Genomic DNA, 16,029 nt, shown 5'->3' with positions numbered 1-16,029 from the left:
GGGCTACTCCTGTTCCTATTTCTTATGTTCTCATGTTCTGGAAAACCTGGGGAACAGAGTTGCACTTTAAAGCATACCAGAACTAAAAGGGTTAATTCCGAGATCTCGCACTTCCAGCGGGGAGCTGCGCTGGCCAGGAGCACGGATTGGAGAATGGGAGCTAGAATATTGTACACTGCAGGTACATTTTCTTTTATTAATATGTATGTCTTAACAGAAACAGGGTGCTAGTAAGTTAACAAATACAGAAAAAAAACAGAATACATTATTTTCAAGACACCACTTACATGATACAGTATGTTCGGACGAAGAGAAATAGAAATCTGATGACCCTATGGACCTCATGGGACACACCCTAGTTTTGAAAACCTGTGGTTTACTGGAATACACTGTGTAATGTATGTAATGTATATATACCTTAAGGGAGAGAACTACTTTTTACAACTCCTGTATACTGTAGTACCGGCAGTGACCACACCTGTATATAAACCCTGAGTAGTGATCTGCTATAGTTAGTTCTAGAGTAACCCTCATTCAGTAAACACCTGTTGAATCGTTCCCTGCAGTCTGTTGTCTGATTATTGAAGGACACAACATTAAGATACACGGACATAACATTGGCGACGAGGCAGATTTGAACCTACCTGCAACTCTGCATCACCTCCCAGGGATTCGCTCCTGGAGAACAGTGGAAGAAGGTCGAGTCCAGAAGCACGGGTGTCGACCACGGGCAACCACCCAGTCATCCAGCGGAGATTTGAGCATCGCAGGGGAGGCTGTCGAGAGCCAGGCTTGGCTTTCCAGTCACGGTGGTCCAGCGAAACGGGCTGGCAACAGGTACTGCACAGACCCTTCCCGGACAGTGGCGGGCTAGAGAGAGGGCAGAGCGCACAGGGCGCAGCCGGTGTTCAGGACCGAGTGGCGTCAACGGGGGAGAGAGACGAGAGAGAGCAGAGCGCAGCCGGTGTTCAAGGGCCGAGCAGCGTCAACGGGGGAGAGAGGCGCGCAGGAAAACGTGAGGTGCTGCCATTGCCACGAGGACCGCAGAGAGCGGCATTGGCAGCAGTGCAGGAGCAGCGCACGAAACCCACAGAGCGTCGCCATTTGCCACGAGGACCGCCGAGAGCGGCGTTGGCAGCAGCGCGGGAGACGCCATTTTAAGCCACAGCCAGGAAGAAAGGAAAGCACGGGAGACACCATTTTAAGCCAGTCTAAGCACACCCAAAAATGCCGAAGAGTGGCAGTATCACAGCGTTCGACAATGAAGTCGAAGATTGGATGACATTTGTCGAACGCATAGAAGTATACTGCAAGGCGAATGAAGTGCCAGATGATAAGAAAGTGCTGGTATTGTTGAATTCAATGGGTGCAAAAACGTATGCCTTACTACGAAACCAAGTAACCCCAGAGAAACCAATAGAAAAGGATTTTGAAAACATAGTGTCAATACTACAGGGCCACTTAAACCCCACACCACTGCTGATAGCAGAAAGATTTAAGTTTCACAAAAGGAACCAGAGTCAAGATGAAAGTAATGCTGAGTATTTAACGGAACTGCGCAAGCTATCGAAACACTGCCAGTTTGGAACGGGACTAGCAGATACTTTAAGGGACAAGTTTGTGTGTGGGCTTCAAAGTGAAGGAACCCAGAAACGGCTTCTATCAGAAAAGGATCTTACGCTGGACAAGGTTTTCAGCATTGCAGTATCACACGAAGCAGCAGCACGGGGCGCTACAGAGATACAACGGAGACCGCAAGAATATGGCACAAATGAAATGTCATACAGAACAGTGAAGTGCTATCGCTGCGGCAGAACAACACATGACCATAATGATTGCTGGTTCAAGGACAAAGTGTGCAGACAGTATGGAAAAGAAGGACACATAGCAAGAGTCTGCAGGTCGGGAAAGAAAACCAGCAGCAAGAAATCTCCACAGGAGAAGTACAAGAAGGTACATAAGGTGACAGAGAGTAGTTCAGACGAACAGAAGAGTGATACAGACTCCGGAAGCAAGGAGCTGGGTTGTCTGAAACTACATAATGTGATCAAAACGGAGGATCACCAAACTATCTGGGTCACGCTCAAGATAGACGGAGTCCAAGTGAAAATGGAATTGGACACAGGATCAGCCCTAACAGTCATAAACCGAAGGGACTACAAGCGGCTATTCTCACATATACCCTTGAGAGATACAAAGATTGTCTTGAAGACGTACACGGGGCAAAAAGTCTACACCAAAGGAAAAATAAGGGTGACCGTTATATATAACGGCAAGGAAACACCAAAAATGGACCTATATGTATTGCCAGATGGAGGACCACCACTACTAGGACGTGAATGGATCCGAAAGATACAGCTAGATTGGCATCCCATACAGGCACTGACTGTGGCTGACAAAAAGGATGACGACGTCACACCTGAGCGACTGTCAAAGATCCTAACTGACGCGAAAGAAGTGTTCCAGCAAGGACTCGGAACACTAAAAGGCATGACAGCGATGATTAAAATGGAAGAAAACGCAAGGCCAAAATTTTTTAAGGCCAGACCGGTACCTTATACGATCCGCCCAGCCGTCGAAGCAGAGCTGGAGAATCTGGAACGTTCAGGTGTACTGTCCAAGGTAGACTGGAGCGAGTGGGCTACACCCATCGTCCCTGTGATGAAAAAGTCGTTGAGCAGCACGCCTGGGGAACCAAGGAAGGTTCGCATCCGTGGGGACTTTAAGGTAACAGTGAACCCGGTCCTTCACACCGTACAATATCCACTTCCGCGGATTGAAGATATTTTCGCCTTGCTATCTGGAGGGAAACGTTTCACTAAGATTGATCTGGCCCAGGCGTATCTGCAAATGGAGGTAGAAGAAGCATCAAAATAATACCTCACATTCAACACCCATAAAGGTCTCTACCAATACAACCGGCTGGCATTCGGGGTAGCATCAGCTCCGGCTATTTGGCAGAGGGCAATGGAACAAGTCCTGCAAGGGATCCCAGGGACCCAGTGCTATTTGGACGACATCCTAGTCACGGGCGAAAATGGAGGTGCTCACTAGATTGCAGGAATATGGGCTCCGAGCTAACTGCACCAAATGCGAGTTTTTTAGAAAACAGATCTCGTATTGTGGCCACGTTATCGATAAAGAGGGGTTACATAAGTCCCCAGAGAAGATTGAGGCAGTAGTCAAGGCTCCAGCACCGGAAAATGTTTCACAACTGAGGTCGTTCTTCAGGCTGGTAAACTGCTACCATAAGTTCTTGCCAAATTTGTCTACAATACTACACCCACTGAACACCCTACTGCAAACTGGGGTGCCATGGAAGTGGAATGACGAATGTAGACGAGCTTTCCAGAAGAACAAATCACTAATCACATCGAAAGAGGTATTGGCCCATTACAACCCGGCATTACCAATTCGGTTGGCATGTGATGCGTCACCCTACGGCATTGGAGCGGTGCTGTCGCACAAATTCTTGGACGGCTCAGAGAGGCCAATAGCCTTTGCGTCACGATCACTAACCTCAGCCAAGCGTAACTACGCCCAGATTGACAGGGAGGCCCTCAGCCTAGTGTGGGGAGTGAAAAAGTTCAATCACTATCTGCACGGGCAGAAGTTCACCTTGTTGACTGACCACCAACCACTTGTCTCCATCCTTAATCCAAAGAAGGGCGTTCCGGTGATGACTGCACAACGGCTACAAAGATGGTCCCTTTTTCTAGGGGCGCACCAATATGAAATCGAGTATAAGGGCACGAAACAGCATAGAAACGCTGATGGGCTATCGCGCCTGCCACTGCCTACTGTGGAGGAAGCACCAGCAGTGGATCCTGTTGAAATATTTCATTCGACTATAATTGAATGCTTGCCAGAAACTAACGCTGGTATAGAGAAGGAGACCCGAAATGACCCGACACTGTCTCGGGTATATGATTTGACGGTGAAGGAATGGCCAGCACATGGCGACTCACTGTTGCCAGCATTCTCATCCAGAAGAGAACAGCTGTCAGTATGCCAGGGGACCTTGATGTGTGGATCCCGAGTGGTAATTCCACCCAAGTTAAGGGAGAGAGTGCTCAATGAGCTTCACGAAGGTCATCTGGGAGGGGTGAAAATGAAAAGTCTTGCTAGGGCTTATGTGTGGTGGCCGGGGATCGATCAGCAAATCGAGGACCTGACAAAGAGCTGCTCAGGATGCCAGAAGGTCCAAAATGCACCACCACATGCCCCTGTACACCCATGGGAGTGGCCCTCATCTCCATGGCAACGGGTGCATATTGATTTTGCTGGTCCATTCATGGACTCAATGTTTTTAATAGACGTGGATGCGCACTCAAAATGGCCTGAGGTCATCAAAATGTCCTCCACCACCACGGAGAAAACTATTGCAGTCCTACGGACCATTTTTGCCAGGAACGGCTTGCCAGAGCAGATTTGCTCTGATAACGGACCACAGTTTGTGTCCGAAGAGTTTCGAAGATTTATGAAAAGGAATGGGGTAAGGCATTACACATCCGCCCCGTATCATCCAGCCACAAATGGATTGGCTGAGAGGTTCGTACAAAGCTTTAAAAAAGCAGTAAAGGCCATGTGCGATGACGACATTCCACTGCAGCATAAGGTGGACAATTTCCTGTTAGCCTACAGAAATGCGACACATGCAGTCACCAACCAGGCCCCGGCCATGATGTTCTTTAACCGAAGGTTGAGATCTCGTCTGGATTTGCTCAGACCAAATGTACGAAGAGATGTTGAGAGTAAGCAATTCCAGCACATCAATGAGAAGCCGACAAGGAGCTTCAATGTAGGGCAACCAGTCTTGGTCCGCGACTACCGAACAGAGAAATGGCAACCAGGAACGATATGCACACGGCAGGGGCCACTAATGTATATTGGGGAGAACATTGTGAGACGCCATGCTGACCAGATCCTAGAGTCACAGGAACGATTCAACCCCACGTCTTGGCCATACGTACCTGGTGAGGATCCCGACATACAGGTCGCCTCTACCTCAGAAACAATAGCATTAGAAGCTGATGAATCAACTGACGACAGGGTGCTAGAATCGCCTCCGCAACAAGAGCGAGACACTCGGGAAAGGCATTATCCAGAAAGAATCAGGAAGCCTCCCCAGAGACTGAATATATGAATGGACTATTTTCATATAACATTGTGTATTAAAAATGTTAATTGTTAAATGAGTGTTATGGTACTGTTAATCTAAAAGGGGAGGAATTGTAATGTATGTAATGTATATATACCTTAAGGGAGAGAACTACTTTTTACAGCTCCTGTATACTGTAGTACCGGCAGTGACCACACCTGTATATAAACCCTGAGTAGTGATCTGTACAGTTAGTTGTAGAGTAACCCTCATTCAGTAAACACCTGTTGAATCGTTCCCTGCAGTCTGCTGTCTGATTATTGAAGGACACAACATTAAGATACATGGACATAACACACTGCTTCCTGTGACACACTCAACTGATACTGTTCACATTCATTAGCATAATTCCATTCAAAAGTGAACATTTTTCACAATATGAAGCCCTGTAATTTTCACAATTTATGGCACATTTCTGACCAATGAGGAACTCATAGCGCTTCTGCTCAACTTATTCACAAGACATTAATGTGCTACAATGTACAAAAGCTATGGTAATCATCTTGGGTGAATTACTCTTTCAACTATTCTTATAATACACAATGATAACAATCTTGATCAATCAATATATGACAGGCTCAAAAGGTAGTTTTAAACCAGGAGAGGGGAATTGCAACTTTGCAGCAAAATTGCAGGATTAATGACAACTTATAGTGCCGTGATGACAGATATCTCATCACATTTTTCTTTTAATGGATCTCGCGTATCATGCTGTCAATATATCTCCTTCTGACTGATGCCGCTGCTTCAAAGTTGGATGTATTAACCCTTAAAATGCCATTTGAAGCTGTCTTAATGGAAAGAAAAAGGTTTGGCAATGCGGTATTTGGCATCCATTATGCCAATGTGCATTGGTTGCCAACTCCCCACATTATAGACAATGAAGCCTGAGGCCCAGTCAGTGCGCTGTTTACCTGGCGCACTACAACGTGCCCTAAAGCATCAGTACACTCCGAGCCAACCTACACCTCCCATGTGCTAGGCCCATCACGGGCCCTAATCTTTATATAAATGAGGGGCTCGCCCCCGTAATTAGGCTGGAATGCCTGAGCAACACACCAAATGCACACCACCCATTCCAAAGAGCTACCCTTTGCATCCTCTGACACAACTAGTTACTTATCTAGTTGAAAAGCTTTACTTCTTTTCTAAGTGTTTTTGCTTTGTAAAGTAATATTCTACGGGGTACTTTACAAAGGCTTTACTGACGGTTAGGTACATTAAATAACTCAATTCTTTTTGCCAATTAACTCAGTTAAATCCACAAGGAACTCTAGTCTTTGATATTCTTCCTTTTCAAACACCTATTCAAATTCATTTGAAATGATGTTATAATCTCTGCCGCATTACCCACTTGTGGTAAAGCATTACATGTTCTAATAACCCTCTGTGTGAAAAGATTTCTTCTAATTTCTTTCTTTTGTTCTCATGATAATTTGAAGTTATAGCCAATTGTTGCCAACTCAATGACAGCAGGAACAATCTTTTGTTTCATTTTAGTGCCCCAAAAAATTTAGCGCCCCCGCGGCTGATTTTGCCAGGTAGCGTCCCGAAAGGGAGGAGGGGTGCTACTGGAAGCACCCTGCATCCCTCTTGGGACGCTGCAAACCAATATTGCAGTGCTACGTGCTGCGGTACTGCAGGCCTTCCTCCCCTTATTAAAGGGGAGGGGCCTGGCACAGCGCGTCCCGCGTCCAGCTGGGCCACCAGGGATCGGGAGTGCTGGCAAACGAGCCTGGCACTCGAGAGGAGTGCCAGACTCATGGAGAGCAGCTGGCACTCTGCAGGGGGGCTTCACGGGGGCTGGGGACAGCAACGGGGGCAGGTGTTGGCAGGCGGCCAGCAACAAAAATGACCACCCGCCACCTCCCCTTTAACTAGCGCCGCCTCGGTCACAGGTAGGCCCCACTGAACTCGGCAGACATAGCGTCTGGTGGTAAGTCGGGGGGCATCACACAATATTAAAACGGGGGCTCTGCGGGAGGCGTTAGCGGCGCTGCGCCCAGGCGCTAGTTGATTTGCGCCCCATTAGCGCCCTGTAGGGCGCTAACGGGAGGTGCAAATCAACCGAATTTAGACCCCTTTATATTTTAAAAACCACTATCTGGTTCCGCTCAGCCTTTAAGCCTTTCTTTTTGTAAGCCTTCTTGTGGTGTATGTGCCTTTAAGAGCAATTGTGGTGTATGTGCCTTTAAGAGCCCCAGGTGTGCGTAATGCCGGTAATTGCCACTTGGGCTATATAAGCCTGTGTATTGTGTATATCCTTTAGAACCCCCCCCCAGACTTGCTTAGTAAATACCTATGAACCAACTCCTGTCTTCAGTGTCTTTATCTACACACGGACACTACAGTGGCGACGAAGTGGAAACGGACTTACCTGCAATTCGGCAGCACCTCAAGGACATCGATTCCTCCAGCGTCCAGAAGACTCAAGGAAGTAATAGAAACTGTGGTTTCACCAGCTGGCCAAGCTGGTGGCAGGTACTGCGCTAATCCTTCCTGGGCGTCAGGCTGGGGCTCCAGCGTCGGGCTCTACAGCTGAGACAGGCAGCGAAATCGGAGGCAAGCAATAACGGACTGGGAGGGTGCACTCGGGAGACGGCCGGCACGGCAAGCAGGTCAGCGGTTAGACCTCCGTCGGGAACGAGTCTCCAACAGTGAATAAACGGAAACCACAGTAAAACAGCGTTGTTATCGGTAGCAGCGGCGGGAAAGCGCAGGAAGCGCCATATCGTTGCTACAAAGAGAAAAAAAAAGCGCGGGAAGCGCCATATCTTTTTTTGAAATGCCTAAGTCTGGCAATATTGATGCTTTTGATAACGAAACAGAGCCTAACTTTGGCAATATTGATGTATTTGATAACAAGATAGAGGATTGGACCACATATGTAGAAAGAGTGGAGGTGTTTTGCACCGCAAATGGAATAGAAGATAAAAAAAAAGCTTCAGTGCTTCTGGATCTAATGGGCGCAGAAACATACAAGCTGTTACGCAACTTAATCACTCCAGCCGAACCGATGGACAAGAATTTTGAGGAGATTGTTGATACCCTACACTGCCAATTCGAGGCAGGACTGGCAGATTCTCTGCAAGACAAATTCATCTGCGATCCACTAAGTGTAGAAACACAAAAAAAGGTATCTTCTGGAAAAGATTTAACACTGGACAAGGCTTTCAGTGCAATAGGAGCGGCAAAGATACAGCAAAGGCCACAGGACTTCGGCACCCATGAAATGACATGGGGTTTCGAGAGATGTTATCGCTGCGGCAGATCCAACCATGACCAGAGGGATTGCTGGTTCAAAGAAAAAGCATGCAGGCGATGCGGAAAGATGGGACACATTCCACGTGTATGCCGATCTGAAAATAAAAAATCCACTAACGGGAAAAGAATCAATAAGGAAAAGCACAGAAAGGTACAAATGATGACGGACAGTAGCTCCAAAGACCAGAAGAGCGATAGCGACTCCGGGAACGAGAGACTAAGCTCTCTCAAATTACATAATGTAATTGCCAATGAAGATTACCAGACCATTTGGGTTACCCTCATAATAGCAGGGTCCCCAGTTAAAATGGAGCTAGATACAGGATCAGCTCTAACCGTAATAAATCGACGAGATTACGAGAGGCTATTTTCGCATATACCTCTAAAAGACACATCCATTATCTTGAAAACATATACGGGGCAGAAAGTATACCCCAAAGGAAAAATAAAGGTGCCTGTGGTATACAACGGCAAAGAAATACAAAAGTTGTATTTATACATTCTACAAGATGGTGGTCCACCGTTGTTGGGACGTGAATGGATAAGGAAGATATGTTTAGACTGGCACTCCATTCAGGCACTGACGGTGACCAGTAAGGAAAAAAACAATGATGACATCATACCTGAACGATTAAAAGACATCTTGGCCAACGCCAAAGAAGTGTTTCAAGAGAAACTAGGAACCTTGAAAGGCATCACCGCCTCAATAAAAGTGGAAGATGCAGCAATTCCAAAAATTTTTAAGGCAAGACCGGTGCCATACGCGATACGTCCGGCAGTCGAGGCAGAGCTGGAGAATTTGGAAAAGGCAGGCGTATTATCCAAAATAGATTGGAGCGAATGGGCAACACCCATCGTTCCAGTCATGAAAAAAGCATTGAAAAATAACTCTGAGGAACAGAGAAAAATTCGCATCTGTGGGGACTTCAAGGTGACTGTAAACCCGGTCCTTCACACGGTACAGTATCCTCTTCCGAGGATAGAAGATATTTTCGCCTCACTATCCGGAGGAAAACGTTTCACAAAAATTGACTTGGCACAGGCATATCTACAGATGGAGGTTGAGGAGACCTCTAAAAAGTATCTCACAATAAACACACACAAAGGCCTGTACCAGTACAATCGACTGGTTTTTGGAGTAGCATCAGCTCCAGCTATCTGGCAAAGAGCTATGGAGCAAGTCCTGCAAGGGATTCCGGGGACTCAGTGTTATCTAGACGACATCCTTATAACAGGAGAAAACGACAACGAGCACCTTGCCAATTTGGAGCAGGTGCTCACTAGGCTGAAAGAACGGGGCCTATGAGCAAATCGCCCCAAGTGCGAATTTTTCCAAAATCAGATATCATATTGTGGCCACATAATCAATAAGGAAGGGTTGCATAAGTCACCTGAAAAAATTGAAGCAGTTATAAAAGCCCCAGCACCTGAAAATGTTTCACAATTGAGGTCATTCCTGGGATTAATAAATTACTATCATAAATTTTTACCGAACTTATCAACTATTCTACACCCTCTTAATGATCTTCTACACACAGGAGTGATTTGGAAATGGAACGAAGACTGTAAACGTGCCTTCCATAAATGTAAAGACTTAATCACATCCGAGAAAGTTTTGGCTCATTACAACCCATCACTACCAATCAGACTGGCGTGCGATGCATCCCCTTACGGCATAGGAGCGGTATTGTCCCATAGATTCCCTGATGGCTCGGAACGGCCGATAGCTTTTGCGTCACGCTCATTGAACTCAGCTGAGCGTAACTATTCCCAGATAGACAGGGAAGCACTCAGCCTGGTATGGGGAGTGAAGAAATTCAACCATTACCTACACGGACAAAAATTTACCTTGCTGACTGACCATCAACCCCTCATCTCCATATTCAACCCTAAGAAAGGTGTCCCCATTATGACGGCACAAAGACTACAGAGGTGGTCCCTTTTTCTAGGGGCACACCAATACAACATTGAATACAAAGGGTCAAAACAGCATGGGAATGCTGACGGTTTATCGCGCCTGCCGTTGCCAACGATAGAAGAGGCACCTACAGTAGACCCAGTAGAGATATTCCACTCTACCATAGTGGAATGTCTACCGGTGACAAATTCTGCCATTGAAAGGGAGACCAGAAATGACCCTACTCTCTCACGGGTCTACGATTTAACAATGAAGGGATGGCCAGCACATGGCGAACCACTGTTGCCAGCATTCTCGCAAAGAAGAGAACAGCTGTCAGTGTGCCGAGGAACCTTGATGTGTGGATCCAGAGTGGTGATTCCACCCAAACTCCAGGATAAAGTGCTAAAGGAGCTTCACGAGGGGCATCTGGGTGGAGTGAAAATGAAGAACCTAGCTAGGGCGTTTGTATGGTGGCCAGGTATCGATGGAGACATCGAAGACATGACCAAGAGCTGCCTAGGATGCCAGAAGGTCCAAAATGCTCCGCCACAGGCCCCTCTACATCCATGGGAGTGGCCCTCATCTCCCTGGCAAAGGGTGCACATCGACTTTGCTGGTCCATTTATGGACTCAATGTTCTTAATCGCAGTTGATGCACACTCCAAGTGGCCGGAGGTAATAAAGATGTCCTCCACCACCACGGAAAAAACCATCACAGTATTAAGGACCATATTTGCCAGGAATGGGCTGCCGGAACAGATATGTTCTGATAATGGACCGCAATTTGTGTCCGAAGAATTCAGAAAGTTCTTAAAGAACAATGGGGTAAAGCACTACACGTCCGCCCCATACCATCCCGCCACCAATGGATTGGCTGAAAGGTTTGTCCAGACCTTTAAGAAGGCCATAAAGGCCATGGGTAATGAAGACATAAAACTTCAGCACAAGGTGGATAACTTCTTATTTGCATATAGGAATGCAACACATATGGTTACAAACCAAACTCCCGCCATGATGTTCTACAATAGAAACCTAAGATGCCGGCTGGATTTGGTCAAGCTCAACATCCGAAGGGACGTGGAGAACCGGCAGTTTCAGGGCATGAATGAAAGGCCAACTCGGGCCTTCCAGATAGGCCAACCGGTTTTGGCCCGGGACTACCGTACCGAGAAATGGCAGCCTGGAACTATCTGCACACGACTAGGACCACTGATGTATACCGTGGACATCGGAGAAAGCATAATAAGGTGCCATGCTGACCAAATCATCAAATCATCCGAAAAGGGACAACCTACACCACCACGCTATACATCTAACGATGAAGTAGAGATACCCATATCTACCTCCGATCCGGTGATACTGGAACCCGATGAACCTGACACTGGCCTTCAAGCCGAATCAGCCTTGCCAGAAGAACCTACTACACCACCAGAAACTACTACACCCCCGAGGCGTTATCCGGACCGAGTCAGGAAGCCTCCTGAGAGACTAACTTATAATTAATTAATACAGCAATGTATATTATTTTGCATACAACATGTAATTAATAATTACTTAAAATATGATGTACTAGTTAGCTAGAAGGGGAGGAATTGTGGTGTATGTGCCTTTAAGAGCAATTGTGGTGTATGTGCCTTTAAGAGCCCCAGGTGTGCGTAATGCCGGTAATTGCCACTTGGGCTATATAAGCCTGTGCATTGTGTATATCCTTTAGAACCCCCCCCCAGACTTGCTTAGTAAATACCTATGAACCAACTCCTGTCTTCAGTGTCTTTATCTACACATGGACACTACACTTCTTTGTAACTATAACCTCCCATTCCCTGTATCATTCTAGGCATTCTTTGCTGTAATGTTTTTATGGTTGTGGTATCCTTCTCCTAATGGGGTGCCCTCAACACCTAATAAGAACATAATTAGGAGCAGTAGTAGGCCATACGGCCCTTCGAGCCTGCTCCGCCATTCAATAAGATCATGGCTGATCTTTGCACTCAACTCCACTTCCCCGCCCGATCCCCATAGAGTCCAAAAATCTAACTATCTCAGCCTAGAATATACTCAACGACTGAGCATCAACAACCCTCTGGGGTCGAGAATTCCAAAGATTCACAACCCTCTTGTAATGATCAATAACATGTCATTCTAGAATAGTACACTAGGTGGAGCTATAGAGCTGTAGAGCTGTATATTTAGTTGTATATGTTTAAGACTACACTACCCACGATGCACTAGGCTACCCACAAGGCAGTAGTCAAGATGGCTGCCTGCACACAGAAGCACACATGCTGAATCTCTACAGATGCTGTACCTAGAGAACGTGTACTGAATAAATGACTAGCTAGAAGCTAGCTGTTCATAATAAGAATGTCTAGTTATTAATGAACATAACATGGTACCAGGATTGGTGAAGATCTGCTCAAAATTGTGAAACGCGACATGGAGAATTTGAACCACCAGAGTTTTTGAATCTCACGGGAAATGTCGACTACAATTGGCGGACTTTGAAACAACCATTCAAACTCAACATTGCTGCCATCGGGTTTGGTACGAAGCCAGACACAAGGAAAATAGCGTTGCTGCTCACGGTTGCAGGCCCACAGGCGATCGAGGTATTTAATACATTTGTATTGAATCCAGAGGAGAACAGAGAAAATTTAGACGATGTGCTAAAGAAATTTGATACACATTGTTCTCCCAAAAAGAATGAAACCTATGAAAGATACGTGTTCCGTTCAAGGACACAGCAGCAAAATGAGACTTTTGATAGCTTTGTGACCGATCTGAAACTGAAAGCACAGACATGTAATTTCTCTGAACTGAAAGCATCCATGATTCGTGATCAAATTGTGTTTGGTATTCATGCTAAAAAGGTCAGGGAACGCCTGTTGAGAGAAACCGAACTAACATTGGAAATTGCTGTGACAATATGCCAAGCCAGCGAGCTAGCTCAAAAGCATGCGAAGACTTTCAGTGAAATCAATAATGATGCGATTGTAGTAAGTGCTGCTGTCGGTGCTGTGTCCTACAAAGGGAAGAAACATGGGCAGAACAGAAATGAAAAGCAATCGGAGGAAGGAATTTTTAATTGTAAACGCTGTGGTTACAAACACCAGTTAAGACAATGCCCAGCATTAGGAAAAATGTGCACAAAATGTCATGGAAAGAATCACTTTGCCAAACAATGCTTTTCAAAAGTAAAAACAAAGAAAGGGCAATGTGATTGAGGACACTGATTTAAGTGAGACATTTTTTGTACAAATGGTGTCATGTGACAATGTCAAAAATGATACAGAAAATGTGCAGCCCTCAGATATGGACAATGCTGAACATAATGTCTGCAGTAAAAGAGGACAAATAGATGATCCCACTGCAGGTAAATGGAGCATTAGTTACATTGAAACTAGACACTGGGGCAAAAGCAAACTTAATCAGTATGAGTAACATTAAAAATATGAAAGAAAAGCCCAAAATACAGAAAAAGTCAGTACTACTGAAGGACTATAATGGACAGAAAATAGATAGCTTAGGTGTATGCAGACTTAAAGTGACAGTCAAAGACAAAGTGCATCATCTCATGTTTTCTGTTGTGGCTGAAGGACTTGATTCACTGCTGGGTGACAAAGCTTGTGAGGACTTAGAACTGGTCAAGAGAGTATATCGTATAAACTGTGCCATAAACAGACCAGATGACTCAGTGGATTCTGTAGTAAATAATTTCCAGGATGTGTTCAAAGGATTTGGAGTTCTACCATTCACTTACAAGATCCAGCTAAAGGAGGATGCTCAGCCAGTGGTACATGCTCCACGAAGAGTTCCAGCACCCCTGTGTGACCGGCTCAAGAATGAACTGGACAGAATGACCACACTAGGAGTCATTAGGAAAGTCGAAGAGCCAACAGACTGGGTTAACTCCATGGTATGTGTAAAGAAAACGAACAATGATCTAAGAATATGCATGAATCCAAAGGACTTAAATGCAAACATAAAACGTGAACACTACCAGATTCCCAAGCGAGAAGAAATCACCAGTGAAATGTCAGGTGCCAGATATTTTACAAAGCTCGATGCCTCACAAGGATTTTGGCAACTAAAACTGGATGAAGAGAGCACGAAATACTGTACCTTCAACACACCATTTGGCAGGTATTGTTCCCTCAGAATGCCTTTCGGAATTATATCTGCATCTGAAATCTTTCATAGAGCGATGGAACACATAATTGAAAGTCTGGAAGGAGTCCGGGTCTATGTTGATGACATCATCATCTGGGGCTCCACACTGAAAGAACACAATGAGCGACTGACTAAAGTGCTACAGAGCATACACCGAATGGACTGAAGCTCAACAAAGCCAAGTGTCAGTTTGGCGTCCAGGAAGTCACTTTCCTAGGAGATAATCTATCTGGTAAAGGAATAGAGCCAGATATGGAAAAAGTAAATGCCATACTCAAAATGCCCCGACCCACTGACAAAAAAGGAGTACTACGCATCATGGGGATGATAAACTTCATTGGAAAGTTCATTCCTAACTTGTCAGCCAAGACAACCTGTCTGCGAGACCTGCTACATAAAACAAATGAGTTTGCATGGACAGAAAGACATGAACAAGAGTGGATGAACCTCAAAACAGTGCTGACAACCACACCTGTACTCACTTTCTTTGACCCAACAAAGAGAATCAAACTGTCAACGGATGCATCAAAAGATGGTCTAGGCGCAGTCTTGCTACAAGCAGAGGGTGAAGATTGGAAGCCTGTTGCTTATGCCTCCAGGTCTATGACTGATACTGAGTGTCGATACGCCCAGATTGAAAAGGAATGTCTAGGCTTGGTAGTTGGACTAGAAAAGTTTCATGGCTACATATATGGACTTCCCACCTTCACAGTTGAGACAGACCACAGCCCACTGGTTGCCATCATTAAAGAAAATCTGAATGAGATGTCTCCAAGGATTCAACGACTCATGATGAAGCTGCAAAGATATGACTTTGAACTGATCTACACACCAGGCAAATACATAGTGTTAGCAGATGCACTATCCCGAGCACTCACAATGAGTCATGTGAGCTCTACTGAAGAAGACGTGGATGTTCATGTGAGTATAGTCACTGCTGCGCTGCCCGTGTCAGACACAAAATCAAAGCAAATAGCAGAAGAAACAGTAAAAGATACAGTGTTACAAACAGTAATAGAGAACATTCATCATGGTTGGCCAAAAGGTTCCTGTCCAAAATACTTTCACATAAGGTCAGAATTGAGTGTCGCAAGTGGACTATTACTAAAACAGAACAGAATAGTCATTCCATAGGCTCTACCTCAAGACATGCTCAAAAGGATTCATGAGGGACACCTCGGAATTGAAAAATGCAAAAGGAGAGCAAGAGACACTGTTTATTGGCCTGGTATAAATAAGGACATTGAGAACCTGATAGGCAAATGTGAGACATGTCAGAAACACCAAAATAAACAAACAAAGGAACCAATGATAGTAGCTGACTTACCAACAGCACCATGGCAAAAGTTTGGTATGGACCTCTTTCATTTAAATGGTAAAGAATATCTAATAGTGATTGACTACTATTCTAACTATCCTGAGATGGCGCTGCTCTCAAGCACATCAGCAAGCAGTGTCATAATGCATGTGAAATCCATCTTCGCCAGACATGGAATTCCCAGGATTGCCATTAGCGACAATGGTCCGTGCTTCA

Source organism: Somniosus microcephalus, chromosome 12 (genome assembly GCF_052327205.1).
Source record: "Somniosus microcephalus isolate GS21.2 chromosome 12, FLI_Smic_1.0, whole genome shotgun sequence".
Lineage (NCBI taxonomy): Eukaryota > Metazoa > Chordata > Chondrichthyes > Squaliformes > Somniosidae > Somniosus > Somniosus microcephalus.
This window is presented reverse-complemented; position numbering follows the sequence as displayed.